Source organism: Podarcis erhardii, assembly GCF_964252035.2.
Source record: "Podarcis erhardii genome assembly, chromosome: 2".
Classification (NCBI taxonomy): domain Eukaryota; kingdom Metazoa; phylum Chordata; class Lepidosauria; order Squamata; family Lacertidae; genus Podarcis; species Podarcis erhardii.
The window spans coordinates 51,378,633-51,385,692 of record NC_138498.1 but is presented as its reverse complement, the minus strand read 5'-3'; positions in this window follow the sequence as shown (position 1 = coordinate 51,385,692).

The following is a 7,060-nucleotide window of genomic DNA, read 5'->3' as shown; positions in this document are numbered from 1 at the left end:
GAATCACAACCTACACTTCTGTTCCTCCTAGGAAATTTCAAAACTGCTTACTCAGGGCTGCCCGTGATTTCCAATCTAAGCACTTACCAGGTTCATATCCATAGCTTCCGAGATTCTACAGTGTCAGGTGTTCTCAGGTCTTTATTTAAGGCACTGCAGCAAATCCAGCTGAACTGGAACACACAGGAGGAAGTAGGTCATGCTTGCCTGGAAGTTCTTCATTTTCCTTTTTTTTTTTTTGGCACTTTAGCACCAAAATAGAAACAAGAGCAAAGTGGCAGAGGAAAATTCTTCTGGCTCTGCAGAACACGATTGCTTCCCCCAACCCATGATTGTTTCTGCCTCCCATGTATCTCACTGCATTAGTAACCAGTTTGCATGGAAAGCCTGGTTAGCCAAAGGCTACTCTTAAATATTTGGCTTCAGTTATATCTGCTGGATGATAAAACATTTTAAGCCTACCTATAACTGAGAAGCTAACTTTTTATATTTAAAAAAAGAATCACTCGTGTTTGCAAATACATAAGTGAGATAATACATAATATTATGTACAGTATATGTACAGAACACCACAGGGTGTGTGTGATACAGGGTCTCCAAGCTGAGACAGAAAATGCTCCTTTTCCAAGTCTGATTTAAAGCCTGGAGAAAACTGAAGAGTAATCAAGAACTGCTATAGCCCTTCATATTGCTATGTCTTTTACTGCTTTGGCAGCAGCCCAATTCTTTGCTAGCAGCTCCAACTGGAATAACTTGTAACTTGCTGTAACCCTGAATGTTGCTGTAACTCTGAATTTTTATACAGTGCATACCCATGCATGATTGTAGGCCTTCTTCCATCATACTCTTCCAAGGTTATTGTTAGTTCCTGCCATGGGTGTAGCCAGGATTTTTGTTGGGGGGAGCAGTACTTTTCGGGGGGGGGGGGGCAGAACTTTTATTAGTGGGGGCAGAACCGACGTGATTGGTCAGATAGTTATTTCTATTGTTTTACTTGATGGGGGGGGGGCAGCTGCTCCCTGCTCCCTTCCCCATTGGCTACACCCATGGTTCCTGCATGGCTTTATTTAAAAAGTAGAAGGTCTTCTATGGATGGCTGCTCCAAGTTTTAATATCCTTGTTGTGTCTGATAATCTTAGTCATTTTAATGGGGGCTGGATGTTTTTAATGTATGAATTTCCACCCCTTGATTTTAATGGGGGGGGTTGTATGTTTTGTAGGTTGTACTGAGTTGCACTGGCAGGAAAAAGTAACTAATCAATATATTAAATAATAAAAATATAGAACATCTGTTCATGCATCTGTACTTTTTAAAAAATCCCTTTATATGCTTCCCACTTAAATTTAGGCTTCCTTCCTCTTTGTACCTTGTCAGGTACATCAAGGAGGCTCAGGCCACAATCCTAGCCACCCTTTCGTTGGTGTAAGAACACTGTGGGACTTACTCCCAAGTCGACAAGTTATAAGATTTATTTGTTAGAGAGATTAATGTTAAGTGCCCAACTTCAGCTTTTAAAAAATACATTGAGTTATATTTGGCACCTCAGATTGCCTGCTATTTTGAGACTGCTTAATTCTCTCCTCAGAGACATAATGGGCTGAATGTGGAGTGGAATGGTAGAGGTCGTCCCCCCCCCCCCCAATTTCCTTAATACAGAACCACTTTATATTTTTCTTTGGCAGGTCTAGACCAATGTACTTTGATGTATCTTCATGTCCTTGATCAGCAACCAGCCTCTCTGGAGTGCACTGGCAATATGCATGCCATGCAGTTAACTTCTGCAGATGCATTCCTGCTGGGAGTTATCAAATCAGCTGTTCTAATTTAGCACGGCATCAGGTAAGGATTTTCCAGCCCAACTATCTTGGTTGTCGTTTTTTTATTTGTCCTCGCTTTTGCTCTCATCCTCCAGCAGTTTCTACCCTCCAGAGAATTGCTCGTTGCTGAGGAGGACTTTATATTTTTCATTTATTTGTACTTCCCCCTGCTTCGCATGTGTGCTAACTGTCCCTGATCTCCCGAAAAAAGCTGGCACAAGAATAGAGTTTTAAGAGCCACCGAAAATGGCTTTTCAGCGATGGTTGTGATATCTCTGGTACATAATCTCCCATGATAGTTATAGTTGCTAAGTGAGGTGCTCTTTTGTCATAATGCCCTCTTGTTCTTCTTTGGATTGCGATGTGCAAATGGTTTATAGCTGAGAAGCACACAAAGCACTTCTAGCTTTCTTTTATGGGTGCTTTTTATGAGAGCTGAGCCGTTTGGAAGCTTGAGTCATGCCTACTTGGAGAATCAGGAAAAACAGGTCTCCACCTAGGTGCCTGCAAGTAGACCATATATGGGTATTAAAAAGCAAGCAGTGAACATTCTTGCTCCAGATTTACAATGTTGTATAATGCTGCCACCTAATGGATACCTGCATTATTGTTTGAATGATTTCTGTTGATACACGGATAAGCAAGGGAATATAATTGCCATGAAACCAACCCTCCTTGCCCCAAGTGACTTAAATCCTTATCTAGGGACCAGGACTATAAAGAAATCACTTCAACTCAACGTTTTTGGAGTCAATGTTGCAATATTAGCGAAGTGAATCTGAGAATGAATTCAAAATCAGGTTGGCAGAATAGTTAAGCGTTTGCGCGTGTGCTTTTCCCCCACGATTCAGCCCAGAGGACAAAGATCCCACAGAATGTTGCTATGGATTGAGTGAGCACAACACATGTGGGGAAGTCCTTGAACCACATTGTTGTTCACACATGGATCACAGTCACCTGGTTCTGCATTAAAGCAGTATTATCCACGCATAACCTTATATTTACAATATTGAAACACTTCTCAGGAACTAGCTTCCTTAAAACATTTCCTCCTTCATGTATTCCCAGTACACCTCTGCACGTTCATGCAAACATTTGAAATAGCACTGAGATGATGTGGCCATGATTCTGACTTGCTGTGGAAATGTGGATATAAATTATGCTCAGACCCTCCAAGTGTCCCTGTTTTCCAGGAACAGTCTCGGATTTACAGAAGTCATCCCTGTTTCTGATTTGATCCTGGAATGTCCCACTTTTCATTAAGATGTCCCTAGTTTGACTGAAGAAATGTTGGAGGGAGTTATGCGACCTCTGATCCAAGGAGAGAAATAGTGATACAACCTTTAGAAGATATCTGAAGGCAGCTCCTGTATAGGAAAGGGTTTTTTAAATGTTTAATGTTTATTATGTTTCTAAATATTTTGGAAGCCACCCAGAGTGGCTGGGGCAACCCAGTCAGATAGGCAGGGTATAAACATGATGATGATGACCTTGATGATGATGATGATGAAATAGGACATCCCTATTTTCATCAGAGAAATGTTGGAGGGTAGGATTATGTTTCCTGAAGTGTTTATCAGTGAGCAGGTGTGTGACCATATTCCTATTTGCAGAATGCCATTGGGATGCTATACCTTGAGAGGTAAGCAACGAAAGAGAAGTTACCATTCAATGATCTCAGCAAAATAACAATAACTGGCTATTACTTCCTACCTGTCTCACAGTGGATCTCTTTGTGTGTGTGTGCATTGTTGCATCCAGTCTGGCTTTGCAGCAAACATAGGGTTCCCATGATTTGGTCCACCAACAGCAGAAGGAGTTGAGTGGAAATTCCTCCTGTCTCTTAATTTTGGGCCCTCCTTGATGAGCAATATACAGCCGGGACCTTGCTCCCCCGCCCCCACAACCCACAACCCCTGCCCTTGGAGCCTTTCTATGGCTCCCCTTTGGCATCGGTTTTCTATGTATGGTCCACACATGTGACCAATGGACCTACCTTCAAGTCATGATTGGCTTCTGACTTGGAGGAGAGTGGTCATATATTGCTCCAGTTGCTGCTGACTCCTGGAACTTTCCCATACAGAACCCCCAAGGAGATTTCCAAAGAACCTTAATGGAACACTCTCACCTCCGTGGGAATATGTTAGAGGTGGTGGTGGTGAGGATCTGTGTATCCCAAAATATTAGCCTAGAATCTGTCCTCCTAGGTGTTTGTTTTGAATAAAATCAGGACAGTGATATATGGGTCACCCAATAAAACATCTTTCTTGCTTCCTTGGGAGCCCCAGTACACTCCCAGCTGCAATTCAATTATTTCTGCCCATATGTCCAAACCTCTGCTGTATTGCTCAGAGGTCTGAAATGAGCCTAACAGAGCAAGTGGCCTACCATCTTTATAGTACAGCACTGGCAGCAGAAAAACTTGAAGAGAAACACACAATAATTATGTCTGTTTAGCACCAATAAAAGAAGGGACTTTCAGGTTTAGGCTGGCTCTTTATTTCCTCTCTAGACCATGGTGCTGCTTAAGGTCTTTATCACTATGTTTGCAATGACAGATTCAAATCCCTGCTAAACCCTTAGAGCTGGGTCAAAAGCCACAGAAGTCATGGAATCATAGAATGGTAGAGTTGGAAGGGGAACCCTAGGGTCATCTAGTCCAACCTCAAAGGATGCAGAGCCATGGCTAAAGGCCATGAAGGAATCTCAAATTGTATTTGTCATTCTCCCTTAAAGCAGCTCAAGTGTAACTAAAGGAAAAGCGGCATCTGTGTGCTTTCTTCATGTTTGTACAGTTCTGAGCATTTTTAAATAGTTTATTTCACTTCTTCTTCTCAAGGGAAAAAAAAAGATTTGGCATCCAGCGCTGCTGTTCTGCTTGCACAAGAGACTTTTACTTGCACAGCAGAACTTCCCCTCTTCTTCACTGCAGTGTGTGCCCCCCCCCCAAGAACCAACCCTCTGGAACAGCTTTTGGGGACTTGCAAGGAGAGGAGAGGAAGGGGGAATCCAGTTGCATGAGCAGATCCCTGCTCACACAGCATTGGCTACAACCCAGTATTTTTGAGGACAAGTGTCTTTCTGCTGTACTGGGTTGGTGTTCATAAAACCCTTTAAAATGCTGTAAAACATCAAAAGTGGGGTGAACCGAAGCAACTTTGTTGTCTGTGCCAAAGTTAGAACACTTCCTTTCGATGTGTGCTTGTGTTTTCGTTCCTGTGAAGGATGTGCATTTCCCATCACACACACTGGAGCATATCGCTCCTGTGCGTTTTTGTTCAAAGGTGAGAGACAGCTTTCCTCTTGCAGCAAAACTAGGTAGTCTACCTGAACCAACGCTCTTGTGTCCTAGGTTGCCTACTGTACATTACGTCTGCTCAGTGCTTTTTTTTCTTAAAAAATATTTAGGGGTACACTCATTCCATCTGAGACTCAGGAAATACCATGACAGGAAATGTGGCTGCCATCGAGGGTAGCAACGGAACTGATGATTCACCATGTTAGAGAAGAAACAAAATTTTAACTTTTTCAGTTTCTTCTCCCATTAGAGTCACAAAATATTTAGGGGTATGTGTCCCTCTGCATCCCCCGCAGAAAAAAAGCATTGCGTCTCCTATCCCAGCACCAAGAGCCCCCCCAGCTGCTGCCTTGCTATGGCCACCAAATTGTACAGCATCTCTGCTTGGATTTCTTAAGTTTCACATTTTGGAGCTGGCATAATAGGGTGAGATAATTATCAGTGCCACTGCAGGAACCTTAAAAAACACCACCGCCATGCACATGTTTTTGCTTGTGGGGCCTTGTGTTTCCCATGCTGCTTGCAGCTGAGTAGTTCTCTATAAAATTAGCTCTGGGTGACTGGATTCACAGACTTTGCAGGATATTGCTTTCAGGACACCCATTCTGTGCTAGCATGCACAAGCAACCTCTCCACTGCCCCCTCCCCCTTGCCATGCCATTATGTCAGCACTCTGCCCTTTATACAAGGGCACAGCCCCTGCTAATAGCTTCAATTCTGAAGTAGATCTGTGGCTTTCCTGTGACCTTGGCTGGTGCATTACTACAGGAGACAGGAGCTTGTTTATGAGGCTACTTTAGAGCTGCCTGTTGTGCTTTTGGCTGCAGATGAAGAGAAGGGTTTATGCTGTTAGAAGTCAAATGGTACACAATGAAATGTAGGGACAGAATTCAGAGATAGCTAAATAGTAAACGATGGACTTCAAAATTTGCAGATCTCCATACTTTTTCAGTGCAGTCCTGCAATTGACTCATCATGTGTACAAAAAGGCAAAAATTCGCACAATTTCCATATATTAGTGGAAATAAAATTATGTTTAGGGAAATGGCTTGCATCCAAAAATGTGACCATTAGGAGAAATGCGCACTAGAATGCTGACAAATTTTCATGAGGACATAAAAATAATAATCTCATACTGTTGTGGAAACTGGCTTTAAGATTGGGGAAAATGAGAAACAGAGAGAATCCAAAACTGTGTTTGAATGTCCTGCCCTCTGGTGATTTCTAGGATTCCCTCATGCCTGTCAGTCGTAGTGCATGTTGTGCCAGAGACTCCCATTATGGTGTGCCCCAGCCCACAGTTTGGGAGTCACGTCTTAAAGAAAACAGACAAAGAGGCTTGAAACTTTAAAAATGCAGCTCAGTATAAACAAAAAGCATTACACAGAAATGAAACTGGTAAAAGTTAATATGAAACAGCAAAATCGTTCAGCAGCATCAGTTGTTATTACCTGCCCTTCCCCCAGCAGGTCCCAGAGTGAGTTACAACAATTTAAAATTCAATATTAAAAAGAGTTGAAACAAATTACAGCCACAGGAATAGGGTGGGAGCTGAAAGCACATATCTCAAGTGTCAGAGGCCAAGGTAAAGCAGTGCATCTTCAGCATAGATAGTTTCCAAACTATATAACGACTGTGCCAGATTCACGTTTGGGGGGGGGTAAGCCCTGCCCCACATAATTAATTACATGATGGGCCACACCCACACCTTTTGAATGGCAATGGCCATCAACTGGGGGGGGTGCCCCCTCAAATATTTTATGGGGCGGCTGAAGGGACCTTGGCCCCTAGGAGTTGGTTCCTATGGTGTGAGGGGAATTCCATAGACCAGGAGCTGTGCAATCAGCTTGAATTTATCCCCAAAGCACCTTGGAATAAGTGCTTTGTAGTGCATATGGTTCAACTAGACCTACTTTCTACCTCCAGAAACAACAGATTATATGC